The sequence below is a fragment of the Bos grunniens genome, chromosome 10 (genome assembly GCF_055505025.1).
Source record: "Bos grunniens cultivar Pamir isolate PY7600 chromosome 10, Bosgru_T2T1.0, whole genome shotgun sequence".
Classification (NCBI taxonomy): domain Eukaryota; kingdom Metazoa; phylum Chordata; class Mammalia; order Artiodactyla; family Bovidae; genus Bos; species Bos grunniens.
The window spans coordinates 20008227-20036089 of NC_141174.1; the positions used below are offsets into that span (position 1 = coordinate 20008227).

Genomic DNA, 27863 nt, shown 5'->3' on the forward strand with positions numbered 1-27863 from the left:
CGACCCCATAGACGGCAGCCCACCAGGCTCCCCTGTCCTTGGGATTCTCCAGGCAAGAACACTGGAGTGGGTTGCCGTTTCCTTCTCCAATGCACGAAAGTGAAAAGTGAAAGTGAAGTCGCTCAGTCGTGTCTGACTCTTAGTGACCCCATGGACTGCAGCCTACCAGGCTCCTCTGTCCATGGGATTTTCCAGGCGAGAGTACTGGAGTGGGGTGCCATTGCCTTCACCACTGGCAACAGCAGTGGGGATGAATTAAAGAGTGTAACTGCCACTGCTGCTGCTAAGTCGCTTCAGTCGTGTCTGACTCTGTGCAACTCCATAGACGGCAGCCCACCTGGCTTCCCCGTCCCTGGGATTCTCCAGGCAAGAACACTGGAGTGGGTTGCCATTTCCTTCTCTAATGTGTGGAAGTGAAAAGTGAAAGTGAAGTCGCTCAGTCGTGTCCAACTCTAGCGACCCCATGGACTGCAGCCCACCAGGCTCCTCTGTCCATGGGATTTTCCAGGCGAGAGTATTGGAGTGGGGTGCCATTGCCTTCTCCGCTGGCAACAGCAGTGGGGATGAATTAAAGACTGGTAAACCTGATGCTAAAGAGGCCTGATAAATGGTTACTGATGATCCCAGCAAGGAGTAAGAAGGGTTTACACCTGGGCAACAGTAGTGGGCAGTGGATTAGCAGATCAGATGAAGAAGAAAGATCTCGAAGTTAGAACAGTTTGTCTACAATTTTATAAACACTGAGGCACTTGGGCCACCTGAAGTGTGCAGTGCTGTTTGTCCTAAACTAATGGCCCCCATCTTCTATGGGTAGCAGTAACCATGCATGCTGGGAAAACTATTTTTTTCGGTGCATCCTTGAGGGTGTTTCTGAAAGAGATTAGTATCTGAATTGGCAGACCGGTAGCCTCATCAGCACAGCTGGGCATCATCAATTCTCTTAAGGACCTGGAAAAGACCAAAAGGTGGAGGAGGGGTGAGTTTGCTCTCTGCCTGAGCCCAGATATTTCTCTCTTCCCGCTTTTGGAGGTCAGTGCTCCTGGTTCTCAGGCCTTCAGACTTGGATTGATCTCCACCACTGGCTTCCCTTGTCTTCCAGATGGCAAGCTATGGGACTCCTTGCCTGCATAATCACGTGAGTCAATTTCTAATATATATAGATTTTTTAAATATTTATTTATTCTGGCTGCACTGGGTCCCTGTTGCTGTGCGCAGCCTTCCTTTCTCTAGTTGTAGCAAGCAGAGGCTACTGGCTAGGTGTGGCGTGTGGGCTTCTCATTGCGGTGGCTTCTCCTGTGGAGTACAGGCTCTAGAGCTCAGGTTCAGTAGTTGAGGCACACGGCTTAGTCCCCAAAGTATGTGGAATCTTCCAGACCAGGGCTTGAACCCACGTCACCTGCCTTGGTAGGTGGATTCTTAACCAATGACAACCAGGGAAGTCTAATTTTATATACATTAAAATATATTTATTTATTTATATGTATTTATTTATAAATATCCTATTGGTTCTGTTTCTCTGGAGAACCCTGCCTACTACACATGTATTTTTCCATATTTTACTTGCCATCACAAAAGCATAGTGGGAGGGAAAAGATTAGAAGTAAAGACACAACTGAAAAGGAGAGGCTGAGTTGGGGAAGAGAAGAGAATGCAAACAGGAGACACAGCTTTTCCAGGAAACAGCATTAACAGACTCCCAAGAATGGAGTCCTGGAAGGTAGCAACAAAGTTCAGTACTGTAAATGCCTGTGTCCCTCCCTAAGGCCAGCTGCGTCACCACAGAGGAGAGGAAATGATAGAGAAGTTCCAAATTCCACTGAACTGGGTCAGTGTAGAGCTACTGGAAGCCCATGCTGGCCCTGGTGTGTGCAAATCCTGAGTGACCACCCAGCCTTTAGTCCTGACTGCTAGGTTGTCCTACCTCATCTGCAAGGCAGGAGGTAACCTCTTGTGTCCTTGACTCAAGCAAGACCTAGTCACATGGGGCTACAACTTGTAATTCTTCCTGGAAGCTTTCAGAAACAGAAGACTGTTCTTATTCTAAAATTCTGACAGATTGAAGAGGATCTTCTCTTGGTAATATTGACAGTCCTCCCAGTAAAGGGGTTTTTACTGAGGCACCATTGTTCTCTGCCTCATGTTCAAACAGATAATCCCCCTGAAAGACAATTTCTTCTCTGGGCTATTGCAGACTGCCTTTCTGCCCACCCTTCCTCATGATCAAATTAACCCTCACTCCCGTGGGGAGAACCTACTGCTACACCAGGGCAGAGAGTACCCAACATCCATTCCCCTCCTTCACTAGTGACAACTCTAATCTTACCCTGGGCTGCACTGGGCCCAGCTAAAAAACTACATTTCCCAACTTTCCTTGCAGATTTGGCTACCCATGTGACTAAGATCTGGCCAATGAGAGGAAGCATATATGCATCCCCAAAGAAAACTCATTAAAAGGACTTGATTCAGTTGAAAGGTTTTTGCAAATCCTCCCCTTCATCGTTCTTGTTCCATTGGAAGGTAAACAAACTGGTTGGAAGTCCATCAGCTAAGACCCGGGAGGTGACCCTAAGGATGTATACTGTATGCTAAGGATGAAGGAGTAGAAAAATAGAAGGCTGAGGTCCTTATTGTGTTTAAATGATGGTGGTCAAAACAGCTCCTAACTAAAATGCCAATGAGTTCTAATAAGTTTAGAATGACTCTTTACTCTTTTCCATCTTTTTCTTGTGTCATGTGTTAAAGAAAATGGCTGTTTTAACAGGTGTTAACGGTTTTTCCTGTTGTCATGTATGGATGTGAGAGTTGGACTGTGAAGAAGGCTGAGCACCGAAGAACTGATGCTTTTGAACTGTGGTGTTGGAGTCCCTTGGACTGCAAGGAGATCCAACCAGTCCATTCTGAAGGAGATCAGCCCTGGGATTTCTTTGGAAGGAATGATGTTAAAGCTGCAACTCCAGTACTTTGGCCACCTCATGCGAAGAGTTGACTCATTGGAAAAGACTCTGATGCTGGGAGGGATTGGGGGCAGGAGGAGAAGGGGACGACAGAGGATGAGATGGCTGGATGGCATCACTGACTCAATGGACGTGAGTCTGAGTGAACTCCGGGAGTTGGTGATGGACAGGGAGGCCTGGCGTGCTGCGATTCGTGGGGTTGCAAAGAGTCGGACACGACTGAGTGACTGAACTGAACAGTGATTAACACCTACTTTCTTCTCTCAGTTCAGTACGTCACGTCACTCAGTCACGTCCGACTCTTTGCGACCCCATGGACTGCAGCACACCAGGCTTCTCTGTCCATCATCAACTCCCAGAGCTTGCTCAAACTCATGTCTATCGAGTTGGTGATGCCATCTAACCATCTCCTCCTGTCATCCCCTTCTCCTCCTGCCTCAGTCTTTCCCAGCATCAAGGTCTTTTCCAAGGAGTCAGTTCTTCACATCAGGTGGCCAAAGTATTGGAGTTTCAGCTTCAGCATCAGCCCTTCCAATGAATATTCAGGACTGATTTCCTTCAGAATGGACTGGTTGGATCTCCTTGCAGTCCAAGGGACTCTCAAGAGTCTCCTCCAACACCACAGTTCAAAAGCATCAATTCTTCAGCGCTCAGCTTTCTTCACAGTCCAACTTTCACATCCATACATGACCACTGGAAAAACCATAGCCTTGACTAGACGGACCTTTGTTGGCAAAGTAATGTCTCTGCTTTTTAATATGCTGTCTAGGTTGATCGTAGCTTTTCTTCCAAGGAGCAAGGGTCTTTTAATTTCATGGCTGCAGTCACCATCTGCAGTGATTTTGGAGCCCAGAAATAAAGTCTGTCACTGTTTCCATTGTTTACCATGAAGTGATGGGACTGGATGCCATGATCCTCTCTAATAATCCTATAATCTTTTCAGCATTTGAGATTGAGTTTTACCCAAATTTATATATTGGAAGCAATTAAATAATGTCTATTATGTTTATTTTTTCAAATTAACATGTATGTACAGTTCTATGGATTTTAACATATATATTGATTTCAGTAGCTGCTACCACAGTCTAGATACAGAATAGTTCTGTCACCCTCAAAACAGTGGCTTCTGTTATCTTTGTAATCACACCTTCACACCACCGGTAATCTGTTCTGTCACTATGCTTTACTCCTTTCAAGAATATCATATAATGGAATAATACAATGGATAATCTTTTCATAGTGGCTTTTTTGATTTAACATGATGTCTTGAAGAATATGCAGGTTGTTACATGTATCAGTAGATTCAGTTCTTTTTTGTTGCTGAGTAAAATTCAATTGTGTGGACATACCATAGTTTGCTAGTGATCCATCTTTTAATGGGTTATTTCCAGCTTTGGTCAACTTTGAATAGAGCTGCATGAACAAAAGTTTTTATTTCTCTAGGGAAAATACCTATGATGGTGACTGTTTTTTATACACTGTGCATACAAGACCTTTATATGTGATTTACAAATATTTTACCCTAGTGTGTGGTATGTATTTTCATTCTGTTAACATTAGAGCAAAACTTTTAAATTTTGGTTGAAGTCTAATTTATCATTATTTTCTATTGTGTATATGCGTTGGGTGTTACATCAGGATTCTTTGCCTATCCCAGGTCATGAAGACTTTCTCCAATGTTTTCCTATAAAAGTTCTATGGTTTTATGTTTCACACTTAGATCTGTGATCAATTTGACTTAATTGTTGTGTAGGTGTGAAGGTTATGGAGCTTCACATGTGGTGCAGTGGGAAAGAATCCGTCTGCCAGTGCAGGAGATGTAAGAGAGTTGGGTTCAATCCCAGGGTCAGGAAGAACCCCTGGAGTAGGAAATGGCAACCCACTCCAGTATTCTTGCCTGGAAAAATCCCATGGAGAGAGGAGCTTGGCAGGCTACAATCCATGGGGTCACAAAGTGACGGACACAACTAAATGACTGAGCACACACATACAAGTGTGAAGGTTAGGTTGATTTTTTTTTTTTTTTTTTTTTGCACATAGACATCCAGTTGTTCCAACACTATTTGCTGACAAGATGTTTTCTCCTTAGTATTGCCTTTGAACCTCTTCAAACAGTGGATCATATTTGCGTAAATCTATTTCTGGTCTCTCTATGCTGTCTCACTGCTCTGTTGTGCGCCTCTTCACCAGTACTACACTATCTTGATTTCTATAGCTGTATAGTAAGTCTTAGAATAATATAGTGTGATTCCTCAAACTTTATTTACTTTTACTGAAGTATAGTTTATTTACAATGTTGTGTAGTATATGGTATAGAACAAAGTTGACTCAGTTACAGAGATATATTATTTTTCAGATTCTTTTCCACTATAGTTTATAATATTATATACTAGTTTTCTGTGTTATGTAGTAGGACCTTGTTGTTTTTCTCATTTTATATATAGTATTTTGCTTCTGCTAATCGGAAACTACTAATTTATCCTTTCCCTTAATTATTCCTTTCCCTTAACCTTTCCCCTTCAGTAACCATAAGTGTATTCCTATGTCTGTGAGTCTGCTTCTGTTTTGTATATAAGTTCATTTGTAACATTTTTTTAGATTCCACATGTAATGATATGATATTTTTTTTCTCTGTTTGACTTAGCATGATAATCTCTAGGTCCATTGATGTTGTTTCAAATGGCATTACTTGACTCTTGTTTGTGGTATATGTATACCACATCTTCCTTATAGATTCATCTGTTGGTGGTTTGTCTCCATGTCTTGGCTGTTGTAAATAGTGTAGCTGTGAACACTGGGGTGCATGTATTTTCAAATTAGAGTTTTCTCTGGATATATGCCCAGGAATGGGATTGCTGGATCTTATGATAACTCTATTTTTAGTTTTTTTGAGTAACCTCTATACTGTTTTCCATAGTGGCTTCATCAATTTACTTCCCCACCAACAGTGTAGGAAGGTTCCCTTTTCTCCACACCCTCTCTAGGATTTGTTATCTGTAGACATTTTGATGATGCCCATTCTGACCCACGTGAGACGGTATCTTGTTGTAGTTTTGATTTGCATTGCTCTAATTAGCTGTATTGAATATCTTTTCATGTGCCTGTTGGTCATCTGGATGTCTTTGGAGATCTAACTGTCTATTTAGGTCTTCTGCCCATGTTTTGATTAGGTTGTTTATTTTATTTATTTATTTATTTTTGGTTATTGAGCCATATGAGCTGTTTGTATATTTTGGAAATTAATCCCTTGTCAGAAAAAATACTTAAAAGTATTTTCTCCCAGTCCATAGGTTGTTTTTCTATTTGTGGTTTCCTTTGTTTATAAGGTTGCTTAGGTCCCATTGATTTATTTCTGCTTTTATTTTTATTGCCTTGGGAGACTGACATAAGAAAACATTCAGTTCAGTTCAGTTTCTCAGTCGTGTCCGACTCTTTGCAACCTCATGAATCACAGCACACCAGGCCTCCCTGTCCATCACCAACTCCCGGAGTTCACTCAAACTCATGTCCGTCGAGTCGGTGATGCCATCCAGCCATCTCATCTTCCGTCGTCCCCTTCTCCTCCTGCCCCCAATCCTTCCCAGCATCAGAGTCTTTTCCAATGAGTCAACTCTTCGCATGAGGTGACCAAAGTACTGGAGTTTCAGCTTTAGCATCATTCCTTCCAAGGAACACCCAGGACTGATCTTCTTTAGAATGGACTGGTTGGATCTCCTTGCAGTCCAAGGGACTCTCAGGAGTCTTCTCCAACACCACAGTTCAAAAGCATCAATTCTTCAGCGCTCAGCTTTCTTCACAGTCCAACTCTCACATCCATATATGACCACAGGAAAAACCATACCTTTGACTAGACAGACCTTTGTTGGCAAAGTAATGTCTCTGCTTTTCAATATACTATCTAGGTTGGTCAAAACTTTCCTTCCAAGGAGTGAGCGTCTTTTAATTTCATGGCTGCAGTCACCATCTGCAGTGATTTTGAAGCCCAGAAAAATAAAGTCAGCCACTGTTTCCACTGTTTCCCCATCTATTTCCCATGAAGTCATGGAACCAGGTGCCATGATCTTAGTTTTCTGAATGTTGAGCTCTAAGCCAACTTTTTCACTCTCCTCTTTCACTTTCATCAAGAGGTGCCGGGAGCCAGCGTGAGGAACTCCGCCTGTGGCAAAGGTCATGAGGAAGGAGGCTCGGCATACACAAAGGTGGGATCGAGCCTCAGGAGTCCCCCTGGAAATTCTCGAGCATCTACCCCCAAAACCAGAGTCTGCCTACTTTACTGCTTTGTGCTCTCACCTACACCTCTGACTTTATGGGGGGCTGTCCCCCACCACCTCTCTCTGAAAAAGAGTTAACTTATAACTCCAGTTAATAAAGTTCCTGGGCGTGACAAGAGTGTTTCAACCTACAAACTCCTTTGGAAGTCCTCTAGCCTGCCTGAACAGGTTCTTCCGGCCACATGTGATTGTTCAGAGCCTCCCAACCGTGAGAGGCATGAGATGTTCTAAACTGTCTAAATACAGATTCCTTTGAGCAGTTAAAAGATTGATTAGAAATTGTATTGGTGAAGGGTTTTGCACTTGTTGGGCCAATGTTTGCTGCTACATTTCCATATCCCTTACCTACTGTGTCCCTGACAGTGTATTGATTAATATAATTGGTGTATAGGAATGTAAGTAGTAGCTTTAATGTTTGTAACCTTGGACCCTTGAGTTAATTCTTTTTCTTGTTATAGCCCACCACACCTTTGCCCTATAGGAATGCAACTTCATCTAATGCTTTCCGAGGGTGGTGCCTGACTTTAGAATAATCACCTTTAGAGAAAAATAAGTTTTCTGAAGAAAGGATCTTAAAATGTTGACAGGCCCCCTGGCCAGAAGATGATGTAAATCACCTAAACTTTTGCATATGATAAGTTTGCGGGAAGATAGCCTGGCTTTGTTAGGATCAAGGACTGCTGTCCTTGCATAACTCTACCCCCATTATCCTCTATGTACAACTTAAGGTATAAAAACTACTTTGGAAAATAAAGTGCAGGCCTTGTTCACTGAAACTTGGTCTCCCCATGTTGTTCTTTCTCTCACCTTCTGGCTAAATTCCCATCTGGAGCATGGAGGCTCGTCAAGCCTACTAATTATGCCTGGGCTTCTAAGATCTGACCAGGGAGGCCTTAGTGTCTCCTCTCCTTCGGGAGAATGGGAGGATGCCTGCAGCCTACCTAGGTGACATAAATTCCTTGCCTTGGAATTTTATTAACTTTCCACATAAACCAAGTTATTCAGCCTCTTTTCTCCACTGAATTTTCCTGCTGAGCTATCCTTATTCTATTACTCTTTATATCTCTAATTAATATTTAATTAAAGCTATTGTATCCAGTTCACCGACACCGTCCCCACTTGGAATTCCCTGGATCCACCGGGGCTGGACCCCGGCAAAGAGGCTTTTTAGTTCCTCTTCACTTTCTGCCATAAGGGTGGTGTCATCTGCATATCTGAGGTTATTGATATTTCTCCCAGCATTCTTGATTCCAGCTGTGCTTCTTCCAGCCCAGCATTTCTCATGATGTACTCTGCATAGAAGTTAAATAAGCAGAGTGACAATATACAGCCTTGATATATTCCTTTTCCTATTTGGAACCAGTCTGTTGTTCCATGTCTAGTTCTAACTGTTGCTTCCTGACCTGCATATAGGTTTCTCAAGAGGCAGATCAGGTGGTCTGGTATTCCCATGTCTTTCAGAATTTTCCACAGTTTATTGTGATCCACATAGTCAAAGGCTTTGGCATAGTCAATAAAGCAGAAATAGATGCTTTTTTGGAACTCTCTTGCTTTTTCCATGATTTATGTCAGAGAATGTTTTGCCTAAGTTCTTTTCTAGGAGTTTTATGGTATCATGTCTTATATTTAAGTCTTTAAGTCATTTTGAGTTTATTTTTGTGTATGGTGTGAGGGAGTGTTCTAACTTCATTGATTTACATGCAGCTGTCCAGCTTTCCCAACACCACTTGCTGAAGAGACTGTCTTTCTTCATTGTATATTCTTGCTTCTTGTGTCAAAGACTAATTAACTGTAGGTATATGGGTTTGTTTCCAGTCTCTCCCTTCTCTTGCATTGAATCCCGTCTGGTTTTGGCCAGTACTATGCTGTTTGGTTACAGAAGTTTTGTAGCACTGCCTGAAGCCTGGGAGGGCATGCTGCCAGGTTTTGTCATTTTCCTCAGCATTTCTTTGGCAATTCTGGGTCTTTTGTGGCTCCATATAAATTTTAAGATTATGTGTTCTAGTTCTGTGAAAAATTTCATGGGTAACTTGATAAGGATTGCATTAAATCTGTAGATTGCTTTGTGTAGTATGGCCATTTTAACAATACTTTTCCAATCCAAAAGCATGAAATATCTTTCCATCTTTGGATAATCTTCAGTTTCCTTTATCAGTGTTTTATAGTTATGCCTGTGTTCTGTTACCTCTTAGGCTTATTCCTAAATATTTTTTTTTTTTTGGTTGTGATTTTAAAAGTTTTTTTTAACTTTCCCTTTCTCATATTTCATTGTTAGTGTTAAGAAATGTGACAGATTTATAGAAATCTTGTATCCTGCTACCTTGCTGAAATCATTGATCAGTTCTAGTAGTTTTTATGTGAAGTCTTTAGGGTTGAACTATTTCTTTTGAAAAATTGTTTTGGTTAGACTAGTTTCTTTGCATTCTATATAAGTTTTAGAATAAGCTGTCCATATCTACAAAATGTTCATATGAAATTTGTATTGGAATTATATTTGTACATTAATTTGTAGAGAGCTAACATTTTTACTATGTTGAGGTTTATATCTGCATTTTTTTAGGTCTTTTCTTTCATGAGTTTTGTAGTTTTTCAGTGTACAAAATCTCTACATGTTTTGTTAGATTTGTACACCAATATTTCTTTCTGTCTTTGTCTTTTGGCGGGGAGTCATGGCACAGTGGTAAAGAATCTGCCTACCAGAGTAGGAGGCACAAGAGATGTGGTATGATCCCCAGGCCAGGAAGATCCCTTGGAGTATGAAATGGCAACCTGCTCATGGCAATCTGCTCCTGTATACATGCCTGGAAAATTCCATGGACAGAGGACCCTGGCAGGCTACAGTCCATGAACTCAAAGAGTCACAATCATACCAATTGGTAAAGAAAAAAACTTTAACAAAATGCAGCATTCAATCATGATACAAATTCTTGATCAACTAGAAATAGAAAGTAATATTTTCAACCTGATAAGAAAAAGCTATAAGAAAAAAACTGTACTGCTAACATCATACTTGTGAAAAAATGAATGTTTTCCTTCTAAGATCAGAACTAAGACTGGGATATCTACTCTCCTCATTCCTAGTCAACATGGTACTGAAATTCAGCTAGTGCAATAAGAAAAAAGACTGTATGATCATATGGTTTTTCTTCTTTATATTTTTAATATGGTAGATTACATTGATTGCTGTTTGAAAATTGAATCAGTCTTCTTGCATTACCAGGATAAAATCCACTTGGTCATAATGAGATAGATAAATAGCCAGATGGGTGGTGGATAGATAGAATGTGCTGGATTTAATTCTATAATACCTCACTGGAAAATTTTGCACCTATGTTCATAAGGGATATTGGTCTATAGTTTTCTTCTAATCTCTTTCCTAGCTTTGAAATCAGAGTAATTAAATAATCATACAATTGATGGGAAATATTCCTTCCAATTTTTTTTTTTTTGAAAGAGAGACTATAAAATTGGTGCTATTTCTTCTCTAAATGATTGATAAAATTTGCCAGTGAAACTATTTAGGCCTGGAGATTTCTTTTACCAGAAGGTCATTCATTATCTATAAATTCAATCTATTTAGTACTTATCAGGCTATTCAAGTTGTTTTATTTTGGGTGAGTTTTTATAATTTGTGATTTTCAAAGAACTATTAAAAGTCCATTTCATCTGAATTGGTTGAGTTTCTATCTCTAGAGTTGTTTTAGTATTCCCTTATTCTTTGCAGGGTCTGCAGTGATATCTTTTTCATCCCTAGGTAATATGTTGTAGGGTGACCCACCATCCCAAATTGCTCATGAATGGGGAGTTTCCTGGGATGCAGGACTTTCACTGCTAAATCTGAAAGGCAGCGATTATTATCCTCTTTTTTTCCCCATCACTTTTGGCAGTCTTACTGTAAGATTGTCGATGGGAAAAAAAAAATGTGCAATATAAAAGTTGAAAATTAATGTGTTACTCAATGGATTTACTGAGGTCTTAAGTGATGGAGACAGCCTCTCGGATAGCTCTGAGAGGTATTGTTTCAAAGTGGTGAGAGAGGTATCAGGATATATTGAAGCTTTTGCACAGAAACCAGGTAGTCCAAACATTTACTTTTAATTAAGGAAAATCAGACATCTCACATTAATGAACTCAATGTCTTTATATGGGAAATAAACCCAGCAAGAGTCTGGATTTATTGAAATTATTCCCTTGAATGCACCTTAGCTATCTGGGGCCAGTAGCCTATGCTCTTCCATCTGAGTATCCTCACGCTGCATGACTGAGGGTGGCTGCAGTGGCTGATGGCTTGATGGCCTCATATCTTTTGTTTACTGATATGGCAGGTGACATTCTTTGTCCACAAGTTTATGAATATTTATCAAAACCAGGTTTTTTATTTTATTGATTTTTCGTTTTGTCCTGTTTTCAGGTAACTTCTACTTTTATCTTTCTTTCTTTCCTTATGCTTGCTTTGGGTTTATTTTGTTGTTGTTTTCCCAGTTCCTTAAGATAGGAGTCGAGATTATTCATCTGAAACACTTATTTTCTAATATAAGCATTTAATGCTATAAATTTCCCTTTATCTCCTGCTTTAGTGGCATTAAACAAATCTCAATATGTTATATTTTCATTTTTATTCAGTTTAAAATATTTCCTACTTTAAGACGTTCCTTGATACATGGATTATTCAGAAGGGTTTGATTTTTCAAATGTTTGGGGATTTTTCAAATTTTTATTATTGATTTCTACTTTAAACCCATTATGATTAGAGAATGTACTTGTATGATTTCAATTCTTTTAATCTGGTTGCTGCTGCCGCTGCTAAGTCGCTTCAGTTGTGTCTGACTCTGTGCAACCCCAGAGATGGCAGCCCACCAGGCTTCCCCGTCCTTGGGATTCTCCAGGCAAGAACACTGGAGTGGGTTGCCATTTCCTTCTCCAATGCATGAAAGTGAAAAGTGAAAGTGAAGTCGCTCAGTCGTATCTGACTCTTAGCGACCCCATGGACTGCAGCCTACCAGGCTCCTCTGTCCATGGGATTTTCCAGGCAAGAGTACTGGAGTGGGGTGCCATTGCCTTCTCCGTTTAATCTGGTTAGGGTATCTTTTATGATCCAAAACATAATCTATCCTGGAAAATGTTTCAAGTGTACTTATAAAGATAGCTAAACTCCAGTGCCTGCCTAAAACTGAATTAGCAATGGGACATCTGGTAAATCCCCACTCTGACAAGGACCTCTGTTTTCATGTCTATAAAATGAGAACTGTAAATTAGATCATCTCTGAAAGTTCCCCTCTATCTTTAACATGTACCCCCTCAGTTCCATAAGTAAAAAGGAATTCAGTTCAGTTCAGTCGCTCAGTCGTGTCCAACTCTTTGCGCCCCCATGAAGTGCAGCATGCCAGGCCTCCCTGTCCATCACCAACTCCCGGAGTTCACTCAAACACATGTCATTGAGTCGGTGATGCCATCCAACCATCTCATCCTCTGTCATCCCCTTCTCTTCCTGCCCTCAATCTTTCCCAGCATCAGGGTCTTTTCAAATGAGTCAGGTCTTTTCATCAGGTGGCCAAAGTATTGGAGTTTCAGCTTTAAAATCAGTCCTACCAATGAACACCCAGGACTGATCTCCTTTAGGATGGACTGGTTGGACCTCCTTGCAGTCCAAGGGACTCTCAAGAGTCTTCTCCAACACCACAGTTCAAAAGCATCAATTCTTCGGCGTTCAGCTTTCTTTATAGCCCAACTCTCACATCCATACATGACCACAGGAAAAACCATAGCCTTGACTAGACGAACCTTTGTTGGCAAAGTAATGTCTCTGCTTTTGAATATGCTATCTAGGTTGGTCATAACTTTCCTTCCAAGGAGTAAGCGTCTTTTAATTTCATGGCTGCAGTCACCATCTGCAGTGATTTTGGAGCCCAGAAAAATAAAGTCAGCCACTGTTTCCACTGTTTCCCCATCTATTTCCCATGAAGTGATAGGACCAGATGTCATGATCTTAGTTTTCTGAATGTTGAGCTTTAAACCAACTTTTTCACTCTCTTCTTTCACTTTCATCAAAAGGCTCTTTAGTTCTTCTTCACTTTCTGCCATAAGGGTAGTGTCATCTGCATATCTGAGGTTATTGATATTTCTCCCAGCAATCTTGATTCCAGCTTGTGCTTCTTCCAGCCCAGCGTTTCTCATGATGTACTCTGCATAAAAGTTAAATAAGCAGGGTGACAATATACAGCCTTGATGTACTCCTTTTCCTATTTGGAACCAGTCTGTTGTTCCATGTCCAGTTCTAACTGTTGCTTCCTGACCTACATACAGGTTTCTCAAGAGGCAGGATAGGTGGTCTGATATTCTATCTCTTTCAGAATTTTCCACAGATTTTTGTGATGCACACAGTCAAAGGCTTTGGCATAGTCAATAAAGCAGAAATAGATGTTTTTCTGGAGCTCTCTTGCTTTTTTGGTGATCCAGCAGATGTTGGCAATTTGATCTCTGGTTCCTCTGCCTTTTCTAAAACCAGCTTGAACATCTGGAAGTTCACAGTTCATGTATTGCTGAAGCCTGGCTTGGAGAATTTTGAGCATTACTTTACTAATATGTGAGATGAGTGCAATTGTGCAGTAGTTTGAGCATTCTTTGGCATTGCCTTTCTTTGGGATTGGAATGAAAACTCACCTTTTCCAGTGATTAGATAGCTTCTATCTGCCATGAATAACAGAACAATTGTATTTTTACCTGTTCCTGAATGAATGGACATAGAAAATACAACCTGCTCATAAAGCCCTTTAGTTACCCAGAAGCCATGGGAAATTTGATGAAGTGCATATCAAAAATTCCTTTCTACAAGGCAATTTCCACAACCTAATAATGTTAAGGAGATATGAATTTGTCCATTTATTCTTCATCTAGAAAGTGAAACTTCCTCATTCTCTTGCCAGTCAACCTAGTGGTACAATTTCTATTTTGTTCTGGAATCATAGAAATTATTCCATTGCCTCTTTGTGAAGCAACATATACCCAGCCCTTTATCTCTTCCTGGTCCATTTTCAGTTCAGCTCACTCAGTCATGGCTGACTCTGCAACCCCAAGGACTGCAGCACGCCAGGCTTCCCTGTCCATCACCAACTCCCGGAGCTTTCTCAAACTCATGTCCATCGAGTTGGTGATGCCATCCAACCATCTTATCCTCTGTTGTCCCCTTTTCCTCCTGCCTTCTTTTCTAATGAGGTGTCTCTTCACATCAGGTAGCTAAAGTATTGGAACTTCAGTTTCAGCATCAGTCCTTCCTGTGAATATTTAGGACTGATTTCCTTTAGGATTGACTGGTTGGATCTCCTCGCAGTCCAAGGGACTCTCAAGAGTCTTCTCCAACACCACAGTTCAAAAGCATCAATTCTTTGGCACTCGGCTTTCTTTATGGTACAATTCGCATCCATACATGACTACTGGAAAAACCATAGCTTTGACTATATGGATCTTTGTCAGTAATGTCTCTGCTTTTTAATATGCTGTCTAAGTCTGTCATAGCTTTTCTTCCAAGGAGCAAGCATCTTTTAATTTCATGGCTGCAGTCACCATCTGCAGTGATTTTGGAGCCCCCAAAAATAAAGTCTGTCACTGTTTCCATTGTTTCCCCATCTATTTGCCATGAAGTAATGGGACCGGATGCCATGATCTTCATTTTCTGAATGTTGATTTTTAAGCCAGCTTTTTCACTCTCCTCTTTCACTTTTATCAAGAGGCTTTTTAGTTCTTCTTCACTTTCTGCCGCAAGGGTGGTGTCATCTGCATATCTGACGTTATTGATATTCTCCCAGCAATTTTGATTCCAGCTTGTGCTTCATCCAGCCCAGCATTTCTCATGATGTACTCTGCATATAAGTTAAATAAGCAGGGTGATAATATACAGCCTTGACGTACTCCTTTCCCAATTCAGAACCAGTCCGTGGTTCCATGTCTGGTTCTAACTGTTGCTTCTTGAGCTGGTCCATCTTAAATAGCCATTTTGTTCTCAAATGTTTCACCACTATCACATTCATGAAACCTAAGAGTAAATAAAAAGGATGGGGTTTCAGAAATATATCCCAGAGCATCTCTATGAGTAGAAAATTGAAGAAGTCAGAGAAGTGAGAATGAAAAGGAGAGCATCAGCTCCATTGGGAAGCTATGAATCCTCGTCCCCATAACATGAACCTCAAAGGCAGGGTTTTATGTCTCTTGTATCTCCCTACATGCCATTTTGGGGGACTCATGTTGCCTTGCCAAAAGCAGGCATTAAGAATTTTAGAATAGAAGGAACACTCACTTATTAAATGTCATCTGAAATCAAGAGACCGATCTCTCCCTGAAAAGGTTCAGCAGAGACAGCTTACAACCAGGACCCGCTGGACATGGAGGAAAGCTTAACCTCAGGCACACATGATGGTAAGGGCCTGCAGAGGGCAGCAGTGTGGCAGGAATATGGAGGCAGGCCTGGAGAGGATGAGGCCAGCGGAAACTCTACCAACAGGAAACCATTGCGCTCTGCTCTGGGAAGACCTTAACTATGAGCTGGAGCTTCACAAAATGTCACAAAAAGGTGGGAATTTTCTTGAAGTTCATATTTTTAAAAAACATTTCTATTATGAAGATTTTCACAAATGTGTACACACACACAAAGTAGAGAGAAAAACATTGTGAACACGTGTATCTATTCTCCGGATTCATCATTTATCAAAATTCTGCCACACTTCCTTACCTACACCTATTTTCTTTCTTTCTTATGTTAGAGACAACTGGAGTTTAAAATTCCAGGACATGTGTTCTAGAGGTGAGATTCTGTGGATAGTGCCGCCCTGGTGCAGTCCCACATTGCCCTGGAGGACCCCGGTTTCGATCCTTCTGCTCTGACACCCCTCGGTTGTAAGCTAACCCTCAGGATGGCAAGATGGGTGCCGCACTTCTAGGAATCATGTCAACATTCGGGCAGGAAGAAGATCCAGGTAAAGAGATGCATGCTAATAGGCCACTTTTTGCATTAGAGATGAAGACAGGGTACCAGGGGAACAGTAAAATTTGGGGTCCAAAAATAGGCTTTCCAAACCACATAAGAAATAAGGGAGAGTACCAAGAAGTCCAACTCAGGGAAAAAAAAAAAAAAAAAAAAACATGCTTTTATTGATTACTTCTTACAGCTCCAAATAAAACCAGGCCTTTATACAAATTATCTCATTAAATCTTCACAGCAACCCAATTGAGTAGGTGAAATAATTTTACAGATGATGAAATGAGACCTTGAGAAACCTAATAGCTGTCTCAAGGCTACAGAGCTGATAAATGGTGGCTCCAAAGCCATCCCCTTTAGCTGCTCTCATTTCCTTATTAGTGATCTGCTCTGAGATACAGTAAATGTCCCTCATTGAAAAATCTATAATCCTTCCCATCGAAACCCACTATTATATATACATGATTCCGAACCCAGGCACACAGAAGTGCACATTATTCTTGTGGTCATTGCAGAATGCTGCCCACCAGGCTGCTGTTCTATCTGTGTCTACACCAGCACCCTCTGGGTAAAGGTCTGTGCTACCTCTGGGCAAAGGCTCCTGTGCCCAGGCACATCGGCTTAAAGAAATGGAGTCAAAACCTCTATAAAGTGATTGTTTTTCTCATCTTTCCAACAAAAGAAAATGCATGTAGATCCACTGGGGCTCAAAGTGACCTTCTGTCAAGGGCCTCCGAATTGTCTTCAAAGAAAGAAAATATTGCTTTGTGTACAGCTCTTGGGATGGTTTAGTCATGAACTGCACATAAAAGCAAAGATAAGAGATCTGGTAAGGTCCAAAATTCTTTTTTTAACATTTTATTATAAAAGTTGTCAAAAGTACACAAAAGAAGAGAGAATAATATAATGAATCCATGTGCCCATCCTCTGATTCAACAGTTACTCACTTTTTGTGCCACTTGCTTCATCCATTTCTTTTTATCTGTCTTCTTTTTTGTGAATATTTTTCTGATTCCCCTGATCAGGTCATTTTGCCCCTAAATCTTTCTATATGTATGCCTAGTAAGTAGGCATTTTCTTTGATAAACACACAACCATTTTCACAAGCAGTGGTATTAACACCCACGCTATATTCAAATTTCCAATTGTCTCAAAAATCTTTTAATCATTGGTTTCTTCAAAACGGGATCTAAACAAAATCGAGTCACTGCTTTTGACTATTAGGTTGCTTAAATCTCTTCTAAGCAAGAGTAATGTTAGCATCTAAACAACGTCAGCAAGGTTTGACTTCAACTTCTTTAGCTCCTCAAACATGTTCTCTCTCATTTCTAAGCTTTTGCATTTACAGTGCTTTCTGCCTGAAATGTGTTCCCAACCTTGTCCAGCTTTCAGGTCAGATGTTCTTCCTTCTATGTAGTGGGCCCCTACCAGAGCTTCTCTTATTAAATGCAGAGTCTGATTTAACACTTCTGGGGCATGGAATGAGATCCTGAATTTCTATTTTTTTCCTTTGTTTCTTTTTCTTTCTGGCTGTGCCATACAGTATGTGGGATCTTAGTTCCCCAAACAGGAATTGAACCTGTGCCCCCTGCAGTGGAAGTGTGGAGTTTTAACCACATGACCAGCAGGGAAGTCCTGAGATTTTGCATTTCTAACAAGCTCTGTAGTTATAGCAATGTTGCTGGTCTAAGGACCATTCTCTGAGTAGTAAGAGATTACAGTATTCCCTGCTTCCTTTGTCAGAGCGCTTATCACACTGTATAGTAATGGCCTCTTTGAATATCTGTGTTTCCTCTAGACCAGGGGTGGGCAAACTACTGGAGATTTGGGGACACAACCATGCCCTTTTGTTTATATCTTATATATGGCTGCTTTCAAGGTATAACAGCAAACTTGAGGAGTTGTGAGAGAGATAGTATGTCCCCAAAAGCCTAAAATACTTACCTTCTGGCCCTTCATGAAAACTTTCCTGACCTTGCTCTGGACTGTAGTGCAGAGGTGATGGTTTTTCACTCGAACATCTGAGAACCCAGCCCAGGGCTTCATACTTACTTGTTACTCAGTCATGAATAACAGTAGTAGCTGACAGTAACTGAGAGTTTGCCATATGCCAGGCACTGTCCTAAATGCTTTACATGCAGCATCTCATTTAATTCCCACAACAACCCTGTGTAGGAAATAGAATGTTCTCACATTTCAGAAGAAGAAACAAAAGCTTAGAGGTTCTTGCCCTGCCCGAGTTTAAAGCACCAACAAACCAATGTAATCTGACTGCTACATTTGAAAGAAACAATTGAAAATGGTGGCTGCAGAAAGCCAGGCAAAGATATTTATCCTGGACCCATTTGGGACAGCCTGGGTCAATCTCTGTATAATGGCTACAAAGGGACTGGCTAAAAATTCAAAACCTCCTTAGTGTCTACATGCACATATGTTAGGTCAGTTGCACATACACACAAACACACAAAAGCACCTTCTTTGTAATAAAGACTACTCAATTATAATGGGCCCTAACTCTTCTAAGAGCCCAAAACAAAATTGGCACTTAAGAGGATAGCATTATGAGATCAAAAACCGCCTGGAGGTGTCTTTCCCTTCATAGTTCTTTCTACGAACCACCCAAAACTACCCCAGTAGCACCTTCCCCAGCCCTAAGCCCCTGTCAGCATTTTTAATAAGAGACAGTTACCTAGAAGGATTAAACACATAAAATCTGTTAAACTTGAGAACCTCTATCTTTATCTACATCACCTAGCACCAGGATTCCTACAGATAGAGGGGTGGCAACTAATTTAACCTTTATTATTTTGTTAAAAGCCAATGGATTAAGGGACTTCCCTGGCGGTCCAGTGGTTAAGACTCCATGCTTCCACTGCAGGGGCACATGTTCAATCCCTGGTCAGAGAACTAAGATCCTGTATCCCGGATGGCCAAATAAATAAATGAATGTTTAAAAAATAGCCCGTGGGTTGAAGTAACTTAGCCAGTGTTTCCTGGACATAGTAATAATTCTAGGAATAGAGTGTATATGTCTTGCGTCCCAAGGTCATAAGAAAGAGAAAGGATTAGAGATAAACACAGGGAAGGGTGAGCGAAAAGAGAAAAATGTGTGTGAGATAGATAATAGCCTAGCAGAGAAGAACTGAGAGGAAAAAAACCTTTGATTGTGATCCTAATTTGTATATTGATTGCTAAATTTGTTAAGAGTTTTGGGATCTTATTTTAAAAAGAAAACCTGAAGTATACATTAAGGAAACTCTTGAATCAACTATAATAACTAAAGAAACTGTCATTTAAAAATTTATTCCTGCACTCTCCTTCTGAGATGGCCCACTCTATCTATCTGAGGACTGTTTTTCTCTCTAAATAAATCCACTTCTTACCTATCACTTTCCCTTTCATTATTTCTGTAATGAGAACCTCAATTTCACCAGGAGCAGGAGGGCGATGTGTCCAGAGATGGCAGGAAGCCCCCCAACACCCCATCCGTCCCCATCCCCTTCCTTACACATCTCTTCCATTGGCTGTTCCCGTGCCTTTATAATAAACGGATAACAGTAAAAAAAATTATTCCTAATCTTAATCTGAGGAATAACCCTGACATCTCATCTCAAAACTCCCATTTAAATAAAGCATTTCCCTGACCTTGTAGAGAAATCTGTTTTGTGATTCTAAATACTAATCTCCATCAGAAATCTAAGGTTTGACAATGAAGGAGCTGAGGTCTGGAAACAATCCTATGTAAGGACCTCCTTGCGATTAAATCTGACTGTCTTGAGTTTGTTCTCTAGGAACTCCGTGAGGAGGCAAGTATGAAGACCTAATGTTATAGGTTAAAAAGGAATCCCTTGGACTTTCACTTCAGACAAGATAGAGTAGCAGGGACTAGAATAATCCTCCAACCTAAAACAACCAGAAAAATGGACACAAATATAAAAAAATATATTCAAGGCACTGTACATCAGAAAATGACAGTCATCCCAAGAGATGCTGAGCCCTATAGTCACCCCAGATTATCGTCCTAAAAGAGTTCCCAAGCTGTGGCTCAGTGAGAGGGAACCCAAACAGAGCCTGGCAGAGACTCCAGATTTGAAGAGATGGAGCTGATCATGTGATGAGACCAGATCAGTTAGAGCTTGCAGGACAGTACCAAAACCAAACAGGAGAGAGCTATAGAGAGACAGAACCCTGCAGCTCTTCAAAGGGTCTGCCTTCAGAACTCAGCACATTCATGTGAGCAAACTATTAAAGGCCAGGGAAAGAACTGCTTAGATGAAAGAGTGAAGAACCTCAGCACTGATAAGGAAATAGACTGATTACTCAGAAGGATCTTGGGCCCCTCTGATCCCACCTAAAGAATTTTAAAAGCTAAACCTTAAAGGATCAAAGTGTTTCCAAGTAATTTGCATCTAAAAACTAAGTTCAAGGATATTTTTAGAGAGACAAAAATATCCCACACTCAATGTAAAATTCACACTGTCTAACATCCAGTCAAAAATTAACAGCTTTACAAAGAAGCAGGAAATATGATCCATAGTAAGAAGAATCATCAGTGCATCAAAACTGACCCCAAACTGACACAGAAGTAAGAATTAGCCAACAAGGATATTAAAACAGTCATAACTACATCCCATATGTTCAAAGAGTTAGGTAGACATATGGAAGAAATAAAATGGCCCAAACTGAACTATAATACAAAAAAAACCCTGTAATGTATATGGTAAAAAAAAAAAAAAAAGCTGGATGAAATTGATGGCATATTAGACATTTCAGAAGAAAAGACTGAACTTGAGCATAACAGTAGAAGCTACCAATGAAATAGAAAAAGTGAATTTTAAAAATGAGCTGTGAGAAAGCCTTGACTAAACTAACCATCATGCAACTCAAATCAAAAGGTAGAAATTGTCAGATGGGTTGGAAAAAGTAAGGTGCATATATGCTACCTATAAAAAACATCCACTATAAAGTTAAAAGTAAAAAGATGGAAAATATTTATCATGTTGTACTAATCAAAAGAAAACTGAGTGACTAGATTAATATCGGTAATATTCACAGCAAAGCATATTACCAGTGGTAAAGAAGGTCAATTCATAGTGATGAAAGGATCATTTCATCAAAAAGGCATCATAATCTAATAAAAGAGCTTCAAAATACATGAAATAAAAGTTTGTAGAGGCAATTCCCTGGAAGTAAAGTGGTTAGGACTCTGAACTCTCACTGCCAAGGGCCCAGATTCAATCCCTGACTGGGAAACTAAAATCCCATGAACTGCGTGGCCCACCCAAAATAAATAAGTAAATGATGATTTTAACTGTTAGAACTTCAAGGAGAAATAGACAAATCCATAACTATAGTCAGAGATCTTAAAGCCCCTTTGTCAATAACTAGTAGAACAAATAGAGATAAAAATCAGTAAAAATAGTAAAGACTTTGAACAACACAATCCCCAATTTGACCTGATTGACACGCCCCCAGCAATAGAATTCACATCCTTTTCAAGTGCACAAGGAAAATCTACCATGCTAGACCAAATTCTGGGCCATAAAATATGTCTCAATAAATTTAAAAGCATCCAAGTCATATAAAGATGCTCTTTGAAAACAAAGTAGCATAAATAGAATAAATTACCAAGATCTCTGGAAAATCTTCAATTATTTGAAAGTTAAATACTTCTAAATAATCCATGAGTCAGAGAAGAAATCAAAGAAAAACTAAAAAGTAGTTTGAACAAAAATGAAAATACAGCATACCTAAATTTGGGGACTGTCACAAAAGTGTCACTTAGGGGGAAATTTATAGCTTTAAATGCCTAAGTTAGAAAAGAATAAAGGTATCATACCAATGACTGATTTTCAGCTCAAGAAACTAGAAAAAAATATTAGTAGAAATGAAACAAATATTAAAATCAGTGAAATAGATAACAGAAACACAATAAAGAAAATCTGTAAAGCTAAAAGCTAATTCTATGAGATGATCAATAAAACTGATAAACATCTAGCAAGACTGATCTGCAAAAGAAAACACAAATTACCAATATCAAGAGTGAGAGTAGCTACTTCATTAAACATTCTACAGATAGTAAACAACTAATAAAGAAATAAACAACTTTGTGATAATAAATTTAGTAATTTAGATAAAATGGACCAATACGAAACCTACTCAAAAAGACATAGACAAACTGAATAGCTGTTTATCTATTAAAAAAAAAGAAAACTTGACTTTGTAATTAAATACCTTCTCACAAAGAAAAATCCAAAGCCCAGGTGGCTTCATGGAATATTTAAGGAAGTTCTACTTAATACTTGAGGAAGAAATAATATCAATTCTATACAAACTCTTCCTTCCATAAAAGAAGAGGAAGGAATATATCCCAACTCATTCTACAAGGTCAGCATTACTCTGACACCAAAACTCAGATTACAATAAAAAAAAAAATCTACAGATCAAAATCTCTTATGAACATGCTTGCGAATATTCTAAACAAAATGTTATCAAACTGAAGCCAACAAGACACAAAAAGTATAATACATCATGACCAAATAGAATTCACTCCGTGAATGAAAGATTGGCTTAACACTGGAAAATTAATTGATGTAATTCAGCCTATTAGCAAATTTTTAAAAAGTTAGTTTGAAAAGAAAAACTACATGATCATTTAAATAGATGCAGAAAAAGCACTGACAAAGTCGATTATTTTTTAAAAAGTCTATTATTAAAGTCTATTATTTTTAAAAAAGAAATCTTCAGCAAATTGAAAATTGAATTTTCTCAGCCAGATATTGGTAATCCAGAAGAACTTACTGGTAATATTATTCTTAATAATGAAAGACTGAATGTTTTTCTCCTAAGATCTAGAACAAACAAACATATCTGTTCTTGTAAAGTCTTTTCAACATTGTACTATTGTGTAAGTTTATTCAAGTCAGTATAGCAGGGGAGGAATAGGAAATAAAAGGCATCCAGGCTGAGAAAAGAGAAGTAAAATTATCTTTATTTATAGACAACATTCGGTACAATTGTTTAGAAAATCTGTTAGAATCTATTTTTAAAAGCTACTAGAATTAATAAGTGAATTTAGCAAGATTGCAGTATGTAGAGCCATATTAAAAATAATAATGTTTCTATTCCCTAGAAATGAACATTCAAAAACTGAAATTTAAAAAAAATTATCATTTATAATAGTATCAAACATGTGAAATATCTAGGAATAAATCTGACAAAAGATATTAAAAACATGTACATTGGAAGCTATAAAATCAGCTGAGGAAAATTTGCCATAAATGAATAAAGAAATATGCTTTGTTCATAGGTTGAAAAGACTCAAAATTGTTAAGATTTCAGTCTTCCCCAGGTTGTTCTATAGATTCAATGCAATTCCTATTCAAATCCCGGCAGGGATTTTTTGTTGTTGAAATTCACAAGCTGATTTTAAATTTGACATGGTAATGCAAAGGTTCTAGACTAGCCAAAAATAACTTTGAAAAAGACAAGTTTGGAAGGCTAATACTACCTGATTTCAAGACATGATAAAGCTTCAGTAATCAAGACAATAAGCTATTAGCATAAATACTGGGAAAATAAATGAATGGCAGAGAATAGAGTTCAGAAATAGGCCTACACATATATGGACAGCTATATTTTGACAAAATTACTAAGAAAATTAGGTGGAGAATGGCTAATCTTTTCAACAAATGGTACTGGAACCACTGGATACCATAACCAAAATGTAGAGCTCCTGTCCAGTCCTCTACCGTACACAAAAATTAACTCGAATGGATTACAGACCCAAATACAAAAACAAACTATAACATTTCTAGAAGAAAACATAGGAGAAAATCTTTGTGACTTTGGTTCAAAGCTTTCATAGACATGATACCCCAAGCATAGTCCATAATAGCAAAAATTGTAAATTGCACTTCATCAGAGTTAAAACTTCTGTTCTCTAGAAGACACTGTTAAGAGAACAAAAGACTACTGAAAGACTGAGAAAATATTTGCAGAGTATATTTTATAAAAGGCTTATACCTAGGATATATAAAGGACTCTTAAAACTCAAAAATAAGAAAACAATCCAATTTTTATGAGAAAAGAATTTGAATAGGCATATCACCAGAGAAGATATACAGATGGCAAATAAGCACATGAAAAGATGCTCAACATCATCAGTCTTTAAGGAAATACAAATTAAAACCTCAAGGAAATACTACTGCTCAGTGTTAGAATGACTGGAATTAAAAAGTGTGACCATTCCAAATGTGACACGAGTGGAGAGAAACTGGAACTCTCCTATACTCCTGATGGGAACTTAATCATATGATCACTTTGGAAAGAGTTTGGCAGTTTCTTTAAAAAGTTAAAATATACCTAATGTATCACTCAGTCATTCTAGTCCTTTGTATTTACCCAAAAGAACTAAAAGCACACGTCCACACGAGACTTATACAGAATTATCCATGAATGTCCATAGCAGCTTTATTTGTAATAGATCAAACTGGGAAGCAATACAAATGCACATCAGCAGGTAAATGAATAAACAAATGGTAGCACATCTATACAATGAAAAAAGCAATAAAGTATTAATGTAAACAATGTGGATGAGTCTCATAATAATTATGCCAAATGAAAGGAATACACATTTGTATATACACATAGTATAATTCTATTTATAGAAAAATTCAATAAATAGTGATAGAAAGCAAATCATCTAACACAATACTGTAAATCAACTGTCAATTTAGTTCAGCCCAGTGGCTCAGTCATGTCCAGTTCTTTGCGACCCCATGGACTGCAGCATGCCAAGCCTCCCTGTACATGCTCCAACTCCCGGAGCTTGCTCAAACTCACGTCCATCGAGTCAGTGATGTCATCCAACCATCTCATTCTCTGTCGTCCCCTTCTCCTCCCACCTTCAATCTTTCCCAGCATCAGGGTCTTTTCCAAGGAGTCAGTTCTTCGCATCAGGTGGACAATGTATTGGAATTTCAGCTTCCTCATCAGCCCTTCCAATGACTATTCAGGACTGGTTTCCTTTAGGACTGACAGGTTTGATCTCCTTGCAGTCCAAGGGACTCTTTAGAGTCTTCTCCAACACCACAATTCAAAACTGTGTCAGGAGTCATACTTTGGGAGTCAGTTTTTTTTTATAGCCCAACTCTCACATCCATACATGACTAATGGAAAAGCCATAGCTTTGACTAGATGGACCTTGGTTGGCAAATCAACTATACGTCAATATAAAATTTTTTAAAAGAGATAAACACCCCCCAAAAAAGAAGAAAAATCAGTTTTCTACAGGGGCAAGGGCCAAAAGGAAGGATTTAGAAAGAGGAGTGAAGTAACTTTAGCGGGTGATGGTTATGCTCAGTATCTTGATTGTGGTGATAATTTCATAGGTGTATTTGTATATCAAACTTTATTTTAATAAAATTTAAAGTGCACATGTACAGTTGATCATGTGCTAATTATACTTCAATAAAGCTGTCTCTTCTCAAAAAAACAAATCCCTTTTTTCAAGTTAATACACAGATAGATAGGGCTATGTGCAGGTCATTAAACAAAGCTGAATGAAATTGATAAACTTGTCACTGGAAACACAGTGAACTAGATGCAACTTCTTTGAAGCCTTCCTTCCTGCCTCTACAGGGCTGTGTTTCTCCTTCCCTGGCATTCTATGGTATTCCCTGCTTGCTTGGTACTCAGGATTCTCCATCCCACTTCCAAAAGGGATCGCACTTCAGTAACTCCTTCTCTTGTCTTTTTCTCTTTTACTCCTCCTAGAGCCTATTCCCAACTTATCTGCCAGTTTGGGAAGGAGATGATTTACTAATTCACACAAAATGGTGAAAAGAAAATTGAACAAATGGACATTAAAAGCAGCTCATCATGCTATCTCCTTTAGCTCTGCCTCCCTCAACCCCTGATGATATTTGCATTTCAAAAGAGGCAATTGCCTTTATACAAAATGCTGTAAGTGGAATTTGAGGCAGCATCAAGGAAATACTTTGGGGTACCAGGGATTTGCTGTCATCCATTTCATACTTTAAGGCAATCTCTGTATAAATAATATTCCCTATGCCCTCTTCTCATTGGTTAAAACAAATTTATTTAGAATCTGTAAAAAGGATTATTTCATAGCTTTGGCCATTTTTATCTCTCATAAATATACATGACTTTGCATTTGTTGTTTCCAGATGTTACTGGAATCTATGAGGTCAAAATACCACAAGAAATGCTTCCCTAACTTCATAAAGCAAGAAGTTTCAGAAATCTCATCTTCAGAGGCTTGGTCCCAGGAGAACGCAAACCAAACTCTCAGACAGTGAATTAAATAATGGATGTGAGCCCTACATAGTGCCTGAAGTGTTTGTAAGATATTCCAAATTCTCAGAGACCCTGGCGTGCTGTGATTCACGGGGTCGCAAAGAGTCGGACACGACTGAGCGACTGATCTGATCTGTGCCTAGAGAGAGAACTATGTCTCTAAGATGCCAGTTTACCTTCTGGGACTGAAACAGTTGAAAGATATTTATTGTAGGACTATTATGTGTCAAGGCCTTCCCAGGAAGCTCAGTAGTAAAGAACTTACCTGCCACTGCAAGAGATGCGGGAGACTCAGTCAGGAAGATCCCCTGGAGGAGGAAATGGCAATCCACTCCAGTATTCTTGACTGGAAAATCTCATGGACAGAGGAGTCTGGTGGGCTACAGTCCATGGGGTCACAAAGAGTCGGATACAACTGAGTGAGCACCAGCACATTATGTGTCAAGCCCTTTCTTGAGCAATAGGAACCCACTGATGCTGAAGCTGGAGCTCCAATCCTTTGGCCACCTGATGCGAAGAGCTGACTCTTTAGAAAAGACCCTGATGCTGGGAAATACTGGAGGCAGGAGAAGGGGATGACAGAGGGCGAGATGGTTGGATGACATCACTGACTCAATGGACATGAGTTTGATCAAGTTCTGGGAGATGGTGAAGGACAGGGAAGCCTGGTGTGTTGCAGTCCGTGGGGTTGCAAAGAGTTGGACATGACTGAGCAACTGAACAACAAAGGAACCCATGGCCATCATGGTTCAGAGGTGGGTTCCTGAGCATCACTGCCTGGGTCCACATTCTACCTCTTTCTTCTATATTAGCTCTGCAAGCAATTTAATTTCTCTGAGTCTCATTTTCCCATCTATAAAAAGAGAATAACAATGTTATCCTCCTCACAGGGCTGCTACAAATATTAAATCTCTTAGTACATGTAAAGTAAGATTATGATTGTGCTTGTCATATAGAGAAGGTTCAAAAATTTATCTCTGCTCGTATCTGTATGCTGCTGCTGCTGCTAAGTCGCTTCAATCGTGTCTGACTCTGTGCGACCCCATAGACGGCAGCTCACCAGGCTCCCCCGTCCCTGGGATAGCTCTTAGAAAATTCAAACACAAAATATCTACATCTGAGCTCTGTTCCCTGCTCCCACCAAAATGCTGTTTTTCTATTTTAGCTTTTTTCATCTCAAAAGAAGTGGCATCTATTATACCACTTGTAGAGCCAGAACCCCAGATAACTACACTGTTAGTATAAGATTAAGCCATCCTGCCCCAAGGAGGAGACCATAAGGAAAATCAACTGTCTTGGATCAGGGAAAGATCACAAGGACTATGACCAGGGATATTTTGTAAAGACAAA

General features: G+C 39.4%; 1 long non-coding RNA gene across 4 annotated transcripts; it reads left to right on the plus strand.

The window, feature by feature from the left end:
* Nucleotides 1-26881, plus strand: LOC147364065 (uncharacterized). Of its 4 annotated transcripts, none has more exons than XR_015134076.1 (3): nucleotides 15-1135; nucleotides 2378-2517; nucleotides 3396-3995. It is a non-coding gene; the product is annotated as an uncharacterized LOC147364065 (long non-coding RNA). The 4 variants fall into 4 exon arrangements; XR_015134075.1 differs by lacking the exon at nucleotides 3396-3995 and adding an exon at nucleotides 7080-8001 and having other exon boundaries at nucleotides 16-1135; XR_015134073.1 differs by lacking the exons at nucleotides 2378-2517; nucleotides 3396-3995 and adding exons at nucleotides 15979-16191; nucleotides 26384-26881 and having other exon boundaries at nucleotides 18-1135.
* The last annotated feature ends 982 nt before the right edge of the window (nucleotides 26882-27863 follow it).